Source organism: Ranitomeya imitator, chromosome 3 (genome assembly GCF_032444005.1).
Source record: "Ranitomeya imitator isolate aRanImi1 chromosome 3, aRanImi1.pri, whole genome shotgun sequence".
NCBI lineage: Eukaryota > Metazoa > Chordata > Amphibia > Anura > Dendrobatidae > Ranitomeya > Ranitomeya imitator.
In genome coordinates this window covers 577,223,732-577,240,158 of record NC_091284.1, presented here as the reverse complement: position 1 = coordinate 577,240,158, position 16,427 = coordinate 577,223,732, and the positions used below count along the sequence as shown (strand labels likewise).

General features: G+C 49.3%; 1 protein-coding gene across 1 annotated transcript in view; it reads right to left on the bottom strand.

The window, feature by feature from the left end:
* The window catches only part of ITGBL1 (integrin subunit beta like 1), an 829,798-nt gene that overhangs the window by 27,444 nt on the left and 785,927 nt on the right, over positions 1-16,427 (bottom strand). The window lies entirely within an intron of this gene.

Genomic DNA, 16,427 nt, shown 5'->3' with positions numbered 1-16,427 from the left:
CCCTTCTGGGGTTAAGTCCGCTGACCACTTGCTCGCGCACTAGTGCGGTACTGCGGTCCTGTGAATTAACAGGATCGCTTTCTTCACGCTGGGTGAGGTTTAACCCACGCGTGTATACCGCCATATTGTCTGCTAATTGCTAGCAGCAGGTTCTCACCTGCACGGTGGACCCCGGACTGCGAACGCACCTTTATCATCTGTCTTGGTGCGTTCCGCCAGTCCTAACATAATACTAGCGCCAGGGTCTGGCTAGTAAAATGGCGGACGATCAGCGTTTACAGCGGTACATCCAGCAGCTGGAGGGAAGGTTGGCGGCTCTTGAGCGTTCAACCTCAGCTGTGGATGTTACTGCTGTCGCTGTTCAGGCTGCAAGTGTGGCTGCAGCTACCTTGTCCACTGCCGCTCCTGTACCGACGCTATCTCGCCTCCCGCTACCAGAGAAATTTTCTGGTGACAGTAAGTCCTGTAGGGGTTTCGTGAGTCAGTGCTCAATACATCTCGAGCTTCTGGCCTCTCGTTTCCCTACAGAGCGGGCTAAGGTGGGCTTTATAATTTCCTTATTGTCGGACAGGGCGTTGCAGTGGGCTACGCCGCTGTGGGAGCGTGGCGATCATGTGGTGCAGAGTGCTCCGTTATTCCTGAGCACTCTGAAACAGGTCTTTCTAGGACCTCGTGTCACCCATGATACGGCGCTCCAACTGTTGGCACTGACTCAGGGCTCGTCCTTGGTCAGCCTTTTTGCCGTCCATTTCCGCACTCTGGCATCTGAGCTGGAGTGGACGGATAAAGCCCTGATCCCTATATTTTGGAGGGGGCTGGCTGACCACGTTAAGGATGCTCTGGCCACTAGGGAGATTCCCGCCACACTGGAGGAGTTAATAGCAGTATCTACTCGCATTGACCTCCGTTTTCACGAGCGGAGGTTAGAGCGAGCCCAGTGTAGGCAGAGGTTTCGGCTGGCTCCCACCTTCGCCAAACCTTTGGAATCTCCAGTTCAGGCTCCTGAGTTCCAGGAACCTAAGGTGGTGTCACGAGCGGGATCTAAGTCCCAGACTGCTCGTGCACCCCAGGGTTGCCAGGTTTGCCAACAGTCAGGACATCTTGCCACCAGATGTCATCAGCGGTCGAGGAAACGTCAGCGTCTAGTGGTAGTAGGTGGAGGTGCACTAGACACTGCGACGTTTGCCTCCAAATTGTCCTTTAAGGGGACAATTACCTTTGGCTCATCCTCCCACTCGGTAGACCTCTGCGTGGATTCTGGGGCGGAGGGCAATTTTATGTCTTCTGCCTTCGCCCAACGTCACGCAATACCCCTGGTTATGCTATCCCAACCAGTAACGGTACGAGTGGTGAATGGGTCGACACTCCCCGCACAGATAACACATCAGACCATCCCTATTACTCTGTCCCTGTCGCCATCCCATCAGGAGATTATTTCTCTGCTCGTCATTCCTGAGGGTATTGATGAGGTCCTGTTGGGGATACCTTGGCTACGGTACCACTCTCCTCACATCGAGTGGTCCTCAGGCAGAATTCTGGGATGGGGTGAATCATGTGGGGGTAGGTGTCACCGAGAGTGCGTTCAGGTTGCTACTACTGAGGTACCCGCAGATCTATCCTCTCTCCCCAAGCAATATTGGTCTTATGCAGATGTATTCTCCAAGAAGGCGGCGGAGACCCTTCCGCCCCATCGCCCCTATGACTGTCCTATCGATCTCTTGCCTGGTGCTGAGCCTCCCCGGGGTCGAGTCTATCCATTATCTCTCCCGGAAACGGAGGCAATGTCTCAGTACATACAAGAGAATCTGGCAAGAGGGTTCATTAGGAAGTCAGTGTCACCTGCTGGGGCAGGGTTCTTCTTCGTGCAGAAGAAGAATGGAGAACTACGTCCATGCATAGACTACAGGGGTCTTAATGCTATCACAGTGAAGAACAAGTACCCTTTGCCGTTGATTTCTGAGCTTTTCGATAGGCTTCGGGGAGCTAGAGTGTTTACGAAACTAGATCTGCGGGGTGCTTACAATCTGATTCGCATCCGTGAGGGGGACGAGTGGAAAACGGCATTTAACACCAGAGATGGGCACTATGAGTATCTGGTGATGCCCTTCGGGCTCTGTAATGCACCTGCCGTTTTTCAAGACTTTGTCAATGACATCTTCCGGGATATGCTTTCCACCTCGGTTGTAGTCTATCTGGATGATATTCTCATCTTTTCTCCAGATATTGACTCCCACCGGAGAGATGTTGGCAGAGTCTTCGACCTCCTACGGGCAAACTCTCTTTACGCAAAGTTGGAGAAGTGTGTGTTTGAGCAGGAGTCCTTACCTTTCCTGGGCTATATCATCTCCGCCCAGGGATTGGCTATGGATCCTGCCAAACTACAGGCTGTGATGGACTGGCAAGAGCCCCATTCTCTTAAAGCGGTGCAGCGCTTTATGGGGTTCATAAACTATTACCGCCAGTTCATTCCCCACTTCTCAACTCTGGTGGCTCCCTTGGTAGCCCTCACCAAAAAGGGAGCGAATCCCAAATTGTGGTCGGAAGAGGTCTCCAAGGCCTTCACTTCTATTAAGTCCCACTTTGCTAGCGCTCCCATCTTACATCGTCCCGATGTGGATAAGCCATTCCTACTGGAGGTGGATGCCTCGTCCGTTGGTGCTGGAGCAGTCCTCTACCAAAAGGATGCTCAAGGTCGGAAGCATCCATGCTTCTTCTTCTCCAAGACCTTCACGCCAGCGGAGAGGAACTACTCCATCGGGGACAGGGAGTTGCTAGCAATGAAGTTGGCCTTTTCGGAGTGGAGACATCTTCTGGAAGGTGCGCGGTTTCCCTTCCAAGTTTACACGGACCACAAAAATTTGGTCTATTTGCAGACAGCCCAGCGGCTAAATTCTCGCCAGGCCAGATGGTCCCTGTTCTTCTCCCGGTTCCACTTTTCCCTTCATTATCTCGCCGGGGAGAAGAATATCCGTGCTGACGCTCTCTCTCGCTCCCTTATGTCAACTGAGGAGGAGGAAGAGGAGCCTCGGCTTATTGTCCCTTCCGAGAGCCTGAGAACCGTGGCGCCGGTTTCGCTAGAGTCTGTGCCTCCGGGCAAGACTTTTGTGCCCATTAATTTGCGACCGGAGGTTCTCTCTTGGGCTCATTCGTCCAGGGTGGGTGGACACTTTGGGACAAAGAGGACATCTGAGCTACTGGCGAGGACGTACTGGTGGCCGCATATGGTCCGGGATGTCAGGGATTATGTTCTGGCGTGTGTCTCCTGCGCCAAAAATAAATCTCCGCGTCAAAGGCCAGCTGGTTTGCTCTATCCCTTGCCGGTGGCAGATAGGCCCTGGGAGATGGTCGGGATGGACTTTGTTGTGGGTTTGCCCAAGTCTCGCGGCTGTACCATCATTTGGGTCATCACCGATCATTTCTCAAAAATGGTGCATTTGGTGCCGCTGCCGCGGTTACCTTCTGCACGGGCCTTGGCAGCGTTGTTCATCAAACATATCTTCCGCCTACATGGTATGCCAGACAAAATTGTCAGTGACCGGGGTCCCCAGTTTGCGTCTCGGTTCTGGAGAGAGCTCTGTCGTCTTCTCAGTATTGAGTTGAATCTCTCTTCCGCTTATCATCCCGAGACGAATGGGTTGGTAGAGAGGGCCAACCAGACCTTGGTCACATACCTGCGGCATTTTGTTTCAGCCAGGCAGGATGACTGGGCATCCTTGCTATCATGGGCAGAGTTTGCACTGAACAACGCCGTTGCCGACTCCACTGGACAAACCCCATTCCTCCTCAACTATGGTCAGCATCCACGGGTACCTGTGCCTATGCCCGTGTCTTCCGCCGACTCCAGGGTGGCAGACTGGGCTGTGGAGGCACGGGATATTTGGGACCGCACTCAGGATGCCATTCGGGCCTCTAAGGAGAGAATGAGGTCCTCCGCTGATGCTCATCGGCGTCCCGCCCCGACCTTTGCTCCTGGCGACTTGGTGTGGCTCTCCGCCCGTAACATCAGGCTGCGAGTTGAGTCCACTAAATTTGCTCCTCGCTACTTGGGTCCATTCAAGGTCCTCGAACAGGTTAATCCTGTGGTCTATCGTTTGGCCCTTCCGCCACGCCTGGGTATCACCGACACCTTTCATGTGTCCCTCTTGAAACCCGTGTATATGTCCCGCTTTTCCGAGTCATCTGCTGGGACATCGGGTTCGTCTACGGACGATTATGAGGTGAACGCTATTTTGGGGTGCAAGGTGATGCGTGGTAAAAAATTTTATTTGGTGGACTGGAAGGGTTATGGTCCCGAGGACAGGTCCTGGGAGCCTGTTGAGCACATTCGGGCTCCGCAGCTCATTGCTGCCTTCGAACGTAGCGAGGCCCAAGGAGGGGGGGGCCCTAGGAGGGGGGGTAATGTTAGGGGTCGAGTTCCCGCTTCTGCACAGGGGGAATCTCGAGCCACTTCCGCTGCGGTCTCCCATTCTTGTCCAGCCGCAGTGGAGCCTGCTCAGCAAGGACGTCGGTCCCAGCGTCTTGCTCATTCTCACTCTGTTCTGAGAGTTAGTGCTGCTTCTCCAGTCTCTGCCTTTAAAGTCAGTGCTGGTCAGCAGCGAGCGGACTTCTCTGGGACTAAGTCCTTGTCTGCATGTACTGAGCATGCCCAGCGTAAGGTCTCCCGTTGGAGATCGAGGGTCATGTGCTCAGTCTCTGCAGCACATTCCATTGGTCCTCTTGGCAGGTCCTAGAAGGGCAAAAGTGCTGTGGCCACTTCCTGTGCTGCTGCTATATTAACTGCGCATGACCGCACGGCCATGCGCTAGTATTTTCTTACAATTGCTTATGTGTGTATGTTGTGAGTGCAAGTCGTCCTTGGAAACCCCTACCCTATTGAATGTCTGTTCGCGGAAGGTGTATGGCTGCTACCTAGCGCCCGACTTAGCCTACAGCACTAACACACATCACAGCGTCCTGTAGCTGTGCCTGCCAGTACGGCGCCGTGCGCCTGCCTTGCGCTTTCCATACCCGAGTCTGGGTGGTTAGTGGCGTCCGTTAGTGCGGCATCGCTCGCACTCTTGTGCACATAGATTGCTTAAGGTTCTCTACACACCCAGTTGCGGTGTTACGCCAGCAAGGGTCTAATCGGGCTCCAATCCCTTCTGGGGTTAAGTCCGCTGACCACTTGCTCGCGCACTAGTGCGGTACTGCGGTCCTGTGAATTAACAGGATCGCTTTCTTCACGCTGGGTGAGGTTTAACCCACGCGTGTATACCGCCATATTGTCTGCTAATTGCTAGCAGCAGGTTCTCACCTGCACGGTGGACCCCGGACTGCGAACGCACCTTTATCATCTGTCTTGGTGCGTTCCGCCAGTCCTAACACCTGGTTATGCCATTCGGGCTTTCTAATGCTCCATCTGTGTTTCAGTCCTTTATGCATGACATCTTCCGAGAGTACCTGGATAGATTCATGATTGCATATTTGGATGACATTTTGGTCTTTTCGGATGATTGGGAGTCTCATGTGAAGCAGGTCAGAATGGTGTTCCAGGTTCTTCGTGCTAATTCCTTGTTTGTGAAGGGGTCTAAGTGTCTCTTTGGAGTTTAGAAGGTTTCATTTTTGGGTTTCATTTTTTCCCCTTCTACTATCGAGATGGACCCTGTTAAGGTCCAGGCCATTTATGATTGGACTCAGCCGACATCTGTGAAGAGCCTGCAGAAGTTCCTGGGCTTTGCTAATTTTTACCGTCGCTTCATCGCTAATTTTTCTAGTGTTGCTAAACCGTTGACTGATTTGACTTAGAAAGGTGCTGATGTGGTCAATTGGTCCTCTGCGGCTGTAGAGGCTTTTCAGGAGTTGAAGCGTCGTTTTTCTTCTGCCCCTGTGCTGTGCCAGCCAGATGTTTCGCTTCCGTTCCAAGTCGAGGTTGATGCTTCTGAGATTGGAGCAGGGGCTGTTTTGTCGCAAAGAAGTTCTGATGGCTCGGTGATGAAACCATGTGCCTTCTTTTCTAGAAAATTCTCGCCTGCTGAGCGCAATTATGATGTTGGCAACCGAGAGTTGTTGGCCATGAAATGGGCATTCGAGGAGTGGCGACATTGGCTTGAAGGAGCTAAACATCACGTGGTGGTCTTGACGGATCACAAGAATTTGACTTATCTCGAGTCTGCCAAACGGTTGAATCCTAGACAGGCTCGATGGTCGCTCATTTTCTCCCGTTTTGATTTTGTGGTTTCATACCTTCCGGGATCTAATAATGTGAAGGCTGATGCCCTGTCAAGGAGTTTTGTGCCTGACTCTCCGGGTGTTCCGGAGCCGGCGGGTATTCTTAAAGAGGGGGTAATTTTGTCTGCCATCTCCCCTGATTTGCGGCGCGTGCTGCAGAAGTTTCAGGCTGATAGACCTGACCGTTGTCCTACGGAGAAACTGTTTGTCCCTGATAGATGGACTAGTAGAGTTATCTCTGAGGTTCATTGTTCGGTGTTGGCTGGTCATCCTGGAATCTTTGGTACCAGAGATTTGGTGGCTAGATCCTTTTGGTGGCCTTCTTTGTCACGGGATGTGCGTTCTTTTGTGCAGTCCTGTGGGGCTTGTGCTCGGGCTAAGCCCTGCTATTCTCGTGCCAGTGGGTTGCTTTTGCCCTTGCCGGTCCCGAAGAGGCCCTGGACGCATATTTCCATGGATTTTATTTCTGATCTCCCTGTTTCTCAAAGGATGTCGGTCATTTGGGTGGTTTGTGATCGCTTCTCTAAGATGGTCCATTTGGTACCCTTGTCTAAATTGCCTTCCTCCTCTGATTTGGTGCCATTGTTTTTCCAGCATGTGGTTCGTTTGCATGGCATTCCGGAGAACATCGTCTCGGACAGGGGTTCCCAGTTTGTTTCAAGGTTTTGGCGGTCCTTTTGTGCTAAGATGGGCATTGATTTGTCTTTTTCTTCGGCTTTCCATCCTCAGACTAATGGCCAAACCGAACAAACTAATCAGACTTTGGAGACATATCTGAGATGCTTTGTTTCTGCTGATCAGGATGATTGGGTGTCCTTTTTGCCTTTGGCTGAGTTCGCCCTTAATAATCGGGCCAGCTCGGCTACTTTGGTTTCTCCTTTTTTCTGCAATTCTGGCTTCCATCCTCGTTTCTCTTCAGGGCAGGTTGAGCCTTCGGACTGTCCTGGTGTGGATACTGTGATGGACAGGTTGCAGCAGATTTGGACTCATGTGGTGGACAATTTGACATTGTCCCAGGAGAAGGCTCAACGTTTTGCTAACCGCCGGCGCAGTGTTGGTCCCCGACTTCGGGTTGGGGATTTAGTTTGGTTGTCATCTCGTCATGTTCCTATGAAGGTTTCCTCTCCTAAGTTTAAGCCTCGTTTCATTGGGCCATATAAGATTTCTGAAATTCTTAATCCTGTGTCATTTCGTTTGGACCTTCCAGCTTCTTTTGCCATCCATAATGTGTTCCATAGGTCGTTGTTGCGGAGATACGTGGCGCCTATGGTTCCCTCCGTTGATCCTCCTGCCCCGGTTTTGGTCGAGGGGGAGTTGGAGTATGTGGTGGAAAAGATCTTGGATTCTCGTGTTTCGAGATGGAAGCTCCAGTACCTGGTCAAGTGGAATGGTTATGGTCAGGAGGATAATTCCTGGGTTTTTGCCTCTGATGTTCATGCTGCCGATCAAGTTCGTGCCTTTCATTTGGCTCATCCTGATCGGCCTGGGGGCTCTGGTGAGGGTTCAGTGACCCCTCCTCAAGGGGGGGGTACTGTTGTGAATTCTGTTGTCGAGCTCCCTCCTGTGGTCATGAATGGTACTTCGGTGAGTTCGGTCCGTGGGCTCCCTCTGGTGGCTGTGAGTGGAGCTGCTGCTTCTGAGGTTCCTTACACAGGTGACGTGGTTTAACCTTTGGTTGGCTTCTCTTTTTAACTCCACTCAGATCATTTCTCCATGCCAGCTGTCAATGTTTTAGCATTGGTTCAGTTCGCTCCTGGATCTGTCTGGTGTCCTGCCTTCTCCTGCAGAAGCTAAGTTCCTGATTGTTATTATTGTTCTTGTTTCTTTGTCCAGCTGGTTATCTTGATTTTGTCTTGCTAGCTGGAAGCTCTGGGATGCAGGGTGGCACCCCCGCACCGTGAGTCGGTGCGGAGGACCCTTTTGCACACTCTGCGTGGTCTTTTGTAGGTTTTTGTGCTGACCGCAAAGATTCCTTTCCTATCCTCTGTCTATTTAGTAAGTCGTGCCTCCCTTTGCTGAAACCTATCTCATTTCTGCGTTTGTGACTTTCATCTTTACTCACAGTCATTACATCTGTGGGGCTGCCTATTCCTTTGGGAAATTTCTCTGAGGCAAGGTAGGCTTTATTTTCTTCTCTAGGGCTAGCTAGCTCTTAGGCTGTGACGAGGCGCATAGGGAGCATCAGGAGCGCTCCACGGCTATTTCTAGTGTGTGCGATAGGATTAGGGCTTGCGGTCAGCAGAGCTCCCACATCCCAGAGCTCGTCCTGTATGAGTTTAACTATCAGGTCGGGTGCTCCTAACCACCAGGTCATAACAGGTGGCATACTTAGGTACAGGGGTGGGCTCCTCTGCTGAGTTTCAAACATAGTAATTTGGCACTAAGTATTTACTGGTGTCAATATAGGACACTGACCCTGACTATTTTAACTAGCATCATACATGTCAACAAATTGGTATTGTCAGTGCCAGGCATTGAAGGATGTAAGCGCATAGACTAAACATTGGTGGAGCTGTGAGAGATAATTTTGCAAGTGGTAGAGCACTGTTTGAGCTGGGGGGAACTCTCTTGTGGCCGGCGGTACAGGCCCAGGGCCCCTCATGTTACAACGGTGTGTCTGACGTTGGGTGCGCACCACCACCGCCAGACACACTTTATTGTACTATGAGGGACCCAGTTGCAGTGCCGTTGACCAAAAGCGGGCACACCCACCTCTTCAGACAAACGGCACTCTCACGGGTGCTTGCGCCAAGTGGCGCGACCACGGCCCCGTGGGGGGAGTTAGCCCATTTAGGGAGGTGTAAACATGTTGTATGCTGGACAAACATATGCTGCAAATTAAGAGATTGGAAGATGAGTACACAAGCAAGACCTTTTTATAGGAAAGCTAGGTGTCAGCCGGGAAAGGTGGGGCAAAATAATTCGAAATCCAGTAGTGGTTCATTTTAATGAAGGTTAGATCATCAACATTTTGGGTAGCCAGAGGAGTCCTTTTTTTGGTTAATATTGAACCAGCAGCACTGAATACTCTTTCTGATAGCACACTAGCTGCTGGGCAAGCAAGCTCCTGCAATGCATATTCTGCCAATTCAGGCCAGGTGTCTATTTTGGATGCCCAGTAATCAAATGGGAATGACGGTTGAGGGAGAACATCGATAAGGGATGAAAAATAGTTAGTAACCATACTGGACAAATGTTGTCTCCTGTCACTTTGAATTGATGCTGCAGTACCTGTCCTGTCTGCGGTCATTGCGAAATCACTCCACAACCTGGTCAGAAAACCCCTCTGTCCAACGCCACTTCTGATTTGTGCACCTCTAACACCTCTGCTCTGTTGCCCCCTGCAGCTCGTGTGAGAACCATCACCGGCGCTGTGTGCTGGGAATGCCTGAATCAAACGATCTACAAGAGTTGCTTGTTTGGTTGCTAATATTTGTTCGAGGTTCTCATGTGGCATGATATTTTGCAATTTGCCTTTATAGCGAGGATCAAGGGGGCAGGCCAACCAGTAATCGTCATCGGTCATCAGTTTAATAATGCGTGGGTCCCTTTTGAGGATACGTAAGGCATAATCCGCCATGTGGGCCAAAGTTCCAGTTGTCAAATCTGCGGTTGTGCTGGGTTGAGGGGCAGTTTCAGGCAAATCTACGTCACTTGTCTCCCAAAAAAACCCTGAACCCGGCCTTGCAACGCCACCAGTTGCTATTGGCCCTGGAGAAGCTTCCTCATACAAAAAATACTCATCCCCATCATCCCCCTCGTCCTCCTCCTCTTCGCCCGCTACCTCCTCCTGTAGACTGCCCTGACCAGACAATGGCTGACTGTCATCAAGGCTTCCCTCTTCCTCGGCTGCAGACGCCTGCTCCTTTATGTGCGTCAAACTTTGCATCAGCAGAAGCATTAGGGGGATGCTTATGCTTATTATGGCATTGTCTGCACTAACCAGCCGTGTGCATTCCTCAAAACACTGAAGGACTTGACACAGGTCTTCAACCTTCGACCACTGCACACCTGACAACTCCATGTCTGCCATCCAACTGCCTGCCCGTGTATGTGTATCCTCTCACAAATACATAACAGCATGCCTCTGTTCACGCAGTCTCTGAAGCATGTGCAGTGTGGAGTTCCACCTTGTTGCAACGTCGATGATTAGGCGATGCTGGGGAAGGTTCAAAGACCGCTGATGGTTCTGCATACGGCTGGAGTGCACGGGCGAATGGCGGATATGCGAGCAAAGTCTGCGCACTTGGAGGAGCAGGTCGGGTAACCCCGGATAACTTTTCAGGAAGCACTGCACCACCAGGTTTAAGGTGTGAGCCAGGCAAGGAATGTGTTTCAGTTGTGAAGGGGCTATGGCAGCCATAAAATTCCTTCCATTATCACTCACTACCTTGCCTGCCTCAAGATGTACAGTGCCCAGCCATGACTGAGTTTCTTTCTGCAAGAACTCGGACAGAACTTCCACGGTGTGTTTGTTGTCGCCCAAACACTTCATTGCCAATACAGCCTGCTGACGCTTGCCACTAGGTATCCCATAATGGAACACCTCGTGTGCAACAGTGGCAGCTGCGGATGGAGTGCTCATGCGACTGCGGTCTGTGGACGAGCTCTTGCTTCTGCAGGAGGACGAGGAGGAGGAGGAGGGGGGGGCGAACGCCTACAGCCAACTGTTTCCTAGGCCATGGGCTAGGCAGAACTGTCCCAATATTGCTGTCCCCTGTGGACCCTGCATCCACCACATTAACCCAGTGAGCCGTGATGGACACGTAACGTCCCTGGCCATGCCTAATGGTCCATGCATCTGTTGTCAGGTGCACCTTTGTACTCACAGATTGCCTGAGTGCATGGATGATGCGGTCTTTTACATGGTGGTGGAGGGCTGGGATGGCTTTTCTCAAAAAGAAGTGTCGACTGGGTAGCTTGTAGCGTGGTTCTGCGTAGTCCATCAGGGCTTTAAAAGCTTCGCTTTCAACTAACCGGTAGGGCATCATCTCTAATGAGATTAGTCTAGCAATGTGGGCGTTCAAACCCTGTGTACGCGGATGCGAGGATGAGTACTTCCTTTTCCTAACGAGAGTCTCATGTAGGGTGAGCTGGACTGGAGATCTGCAGATCGTGGAACTAGCGGGGGTGCCGGTGGACATGGCAGACTGAGAGAGGGTTGGAGATGGTATTCTTGCTGGTGCCCTACATGCAGTGTTTCCTACTACGAAACTGGTGATTCCCTGACTGCTTTGGCCTGGCGACGAAATCTGCACATTTGCTGCAGGTGGTGCGGGAAATGGTGGGCTTACAGTGAGGGAAGGGATGTAGCATTGCTGACTAGCTTCATTGGCCGAGGGTGCTACAACCTTAAGGGACATTTGGTAGTGAGTCCAGGCTTGCAAATGCATGGTGGTTAAATGTCTACGCATGCAACTTGTATTTAGACTTTTAAGATTCTGACCTCTGCTTAAGGTAGTTGAACATTTTTGACAGATTACTTTGCGCTGATCATTTGGATGTTGTTTAAAAAAATGCCAGTCTGCACTCTTTCTAGTATCGGATACCTTTTCAGGCATTGCAGACTGAGCTTCTTTAACCGGATGTCCACGCTGTCCTACAACTGGTTTTTGGCCAGATACGGACCTGGCAGATGGAACCTGTTGCGATGTTGATGCCTTCTGCGGCTCCTCCTCCTCCGCTTCAGAGCTACTGCTGCCTGCACCCTGTTCCCCCAATGGCTGCCAATCGGGGTCAACAACTGGGTCATCTATGACCTCCTCTTCTATCTCGTGTGCAACTTCGTCTGTGTCACCGTGTAAGCCGGTGGTATAGCGTTCGTGACGGGGCACCACAGTCTCATCAGGGTCTGATTCTGGATCAGTACACTGCGAGGGCAATGTTGTGGTCTGAGTCAAAGGAACAGCATAGTAATCTGGCTGTGGCTGTGCATCTGTGAACTCCATGTCCGATTCAACTTGTAATGGGCATGGCCTGTTAACTGTTTCACTTTCTAACCCAGGAACGGTATGTATAAAGAGCTCCATGGAGTAGCCCGTTGTTTCGCCTGAGGCATCCTTCTCTGTTGTTCTTGGTGAAGAAGACAAGGAAGCGACTTGTCCCTGACCGTGAACATCCACTAACGACGTGCTGCTTTTACATTTAGCAGTTTCAGAAGAGGAGGCGAAAGAGCTAGAGGCTGAGTCAGCAAGGAAAGCCAAAACTTGCTCTTGCTGCTCTGGCTTTAAAAGCGGTTTTCCTACTCCCAGAAAAGGGAGCGTTCGAGGCCTTATGTAGCCAGATGACGAACCTGGCTCAACAACTCGAGACTTAGGTGCTATATTGCTTTTCCCACGACCACCTGATGCTCCACCACCACTACCATCATTACCAGCTGGCAATGACCGCCCACGGCCACGACCTCTTCCAGCAGACTTCCTCATTGTTTGAAAAACGTAACCAAACTAACGGTATTTGTTACTGTAAAACCAGTTACAAGGTGAACTCAAACTTCTGTTGGATTTATATATCCCTTTATAGGTGGGTCAGACTGCAGGGAAAATCAGGCCCAATGTATAACAGTACACAGCTTCAGTGGCAGACAGATATGCCACTAACAGGAATGACGCTGATGCAGACCCTAACAATTCAAATCTCCCCCTTTTTATTTTTTCTGGGAGAATATTGAAGAAATGTGGCCCACTCTCATACAGTATATGTTCTGTGGCACAAAATTTGAGACAGGTGGCACACACAGGAGTGGCACTGAAGCAGAAATGCCAATCTTAATCTCCCACTATTTTTTTTTTCAGGGAGAATTTAAAAGAAATCTGGCCCAGTATTACACACTAGGTTTAATGTGGCACACAATTTGAGACAGGTGGCACACACAGGAGTGGCACTGAAGCAGAAATGCCAATCTTAATCTCCCACTATTTTTTTTTTCAGGGAGAATTTAAAAGAAATCTGGCCCAGTATTACACACTAGGTTTAATGTGGCACACAATTTGAGACAGGTGGCACACACAGGAGTGGCACTGAAGCAGAAATGCCAATCTTAATCTCCCACTATTTTTTTTTTCAGGGAGAATTTAAAAGAAATCTGGCCCAGTATTACACACTAGGTTTAATGTGGCACACAATTTGAGACAGGTGGCACACACAGGAGTGGCACTGAAGCAGAAATGCCAATCTTAATCTCCCACTATTTTTTTTTCAGGGAGAATTTAAAAGAAATCTGACCCAGTATTACACACTAGGTTTAATGTGGCACACAATTTGAGACAGGTGGCACACACAGGAGTGGCTCTGAAGCAGAATTGCCAATCTTAATCTCCCACTATTTTTTTTTCAGGGAGAATTTAAAAGAAATCTGACCCAGTATTACACACTAGGTTTAATGTGGCACACAATTTGAGACAGGTGGCACACACAGGAGTGGCTCTGAAGCAGAAATGCCAATCTTAATCTCCCACTATTTATTTTCAGGGAGAATTTAAAAGAAATCTGGCGCAGTATTACACACTAGGTTTAATGTGGCACACAATTTGAGACAGGTGGCACACACAGGAGTGGCTCTGAAGCAGAAATGCCAATCTTAATCTCCCACTATTTTTTTTTCAGGGAGAATTTAAAAGAAATCTGACCCAGTATTACACACTAGGTTTAATGTGGCACCCATTTGAGACAGGTGACACACACAGGAGTGGCACTGAAGTAGAAATGCCAATCTAAATCTCCCACTATTTTTTTTCAGGGAGAATTTAAAAGACATCTGACCCAGTATTACACACTAGGTTTAATGTGGCACACAATTTGAGACAGGTGGCACACACAGGAGTGGCTCTGAAGCAGAAATGCCAATCTTAATCTCCCACTATTTTTTTTTTCAGGGAGAATTTAAAAGAAATCTGGCCCAGTATTACACACTAGGTTTAATGTGGCACACAATTTGAGACAGGTGGCACACACAGGAGTGGCACTGAAGCAGAAATGCCAATCTTAATCTCCCACTATTTTTTTTTTAGGGGCAATTTAAAGAAATCTGACCCAGTATTACACACTAGGTTTAATGTGGCACACAATTTGAGACAGGTGCCACACACAGGACTGCCACTGATACAGATTTGCCAATTTTAATCTGCACTCTTTTCTTCTTCAGGGAGACTAGTGAATAAATCTGGGCCACTGTATTAGAGTATATTTTCTGTGGCAGAAAGTGGCTTGAAGAGATATAACGAAGCAAAAAAAAAGGGACTGTCCTACAATTACTATCTCCCTGAAGTAATCTCAGCAATGTATGGCAGGCAGCAATAACAAGGAGTGGACGGCTGCACAAAAAAGTCAACAGTGTGGACAAACAAACAAGGAAGCTGTGCAGAAAGGAAGGAGCAACAGGACTTGTGCTTTGAAAAAAGCAGTTGGTTTGCACAGCGGTGTACAAACAGCAATGCAGCTATCTGGGAGCCTTCTAGGGCAGCCCAATGAGCTACAGCGCTGAGGAAAAAAAAATGTAGCCTCCACTGTCCCTGCTAAGAAAAAGTGGTGTTGGACAGTGGAAATCGCTACAGCACAAGCAGTTTGGGGGTTAATGGACTCTGCCTAACGCTATCCCTGCTTCTGACAAAGCGGCAGCAACCTCTCCCTATGCTCAGATCAGCAGCAGTAAGATGGCGGTCGGCGGGAACGCCCCTTTATAGCCCCTGTGACGCTGCAGAAAGCAAGCCAATCACTGCAATGCCCTTCTCTAAGATGGTGGGGACTGAGACCTATGTCATCACGCTGCCCACACTCTGCATCCACCTTCATTGGCTGAGAAATGGTGCTTTTCGCGTCATTGAAACGCGACTTTAGCGCAAAAGTTGCGTACCGTATGGCCGATCCCATACAGGGATCGGGTCGGGTTTCATGAAACCCGACTTTGCCAAAAGTCGGCGACTTATGAAAATGACCGACCCGTTTCGCTCAACCCTAGTAACATCCTCACCTGTGACCTATTTGCTTGTAATCAGTGTGTGCGCATAAAACTGGGTGAGTTTCTGGGATCCAGACAGACTCTTGCATCTTTCATCCAGCCACTGACGTTTCTGGATTGGTAGTCATAGTGAAATCAAAAGAATTATCAATGGATCTATGGGAAAAGGTAGTTGAACTGTATAAAACAGGAAAGGGACAGAAAAAGATATCCAAGGAATTGATAATGCTAGTCAGCAGCGTTCAAACTGTGATTAACAAATGAAAAATCAGGGGCTCTGTAAAAACAAAACCACGGGCAGGTAGACCAACAAATATTTTGTCCGCAACTGCCATAAAAATTGTTCGGGATGCAAAGAAAAACCCACAAATAACATAACCTGAAATACTGGACTCTCTGAAAACTAGCTGTTTCAAGATGCACAATACGGAGGCACATGATGAAAAATGGGCTGCATAGTCGAGTCGCCAAAAGAAAGCCATTACTGTGCAAATACCACAAAGTATCTTGCCTACAATACGTAAAACAGCACAGAGACAATCCTCAAAACTTCTGTAGCAAGGTAATTTGGAGTGATGAGACCAAAATTTAACTTTTTGGTCTCAACCATAGATGTTACATTTGGAGAGAGGTCAACAAGGCCTATGATGAAAGCAACACCATTCCTCCTGTAAAGCACGGAGGTGGATCGCTGATGTTTTGGGATGTGTGAACTACAAAGGCACAGGAAACTTGGTAAAAGTTGAAGGAAAGATGAATTCAGCACGTTATCAGCAAATACTGGAGGCAAATTTGCACTCATCAGACCGGAAGCTGCTCATGGGATGTACTTGGACATTCCAACATGACAACGATCCAAATTACAAGGTCAAGTTAACCTGTCATTGGCTACAGCAGAACAAACTGAATGTTCTGGAGTGTCTATCTCAGTCTCCTGACCTCAATATCATTGAGCCTCTCTGGGGAGATCTCAAGCGCGCAGTTCATGCTAGACAGCCCAGAAATTTACAGGAACTGGAGGCTTTTTGCCAAGAAGAGTGGGCAGCTTTACCATCTGAGAAAATGAAGAACTTCATCCACAACTACCACAAAAGACTTCAATCTGTCATTGATATTAAGAAGTGGGGTATGTAAACTTTTGATCAGGGTCATTTGGATATTTTGGGTTGTCATTATGATTTAAATAGAGAAAACACAGTAGTTTGACAATAAATGACTTCACCTAACCACTTACCATAAGAGGAGAAAAAGTTTTGGTGTTATT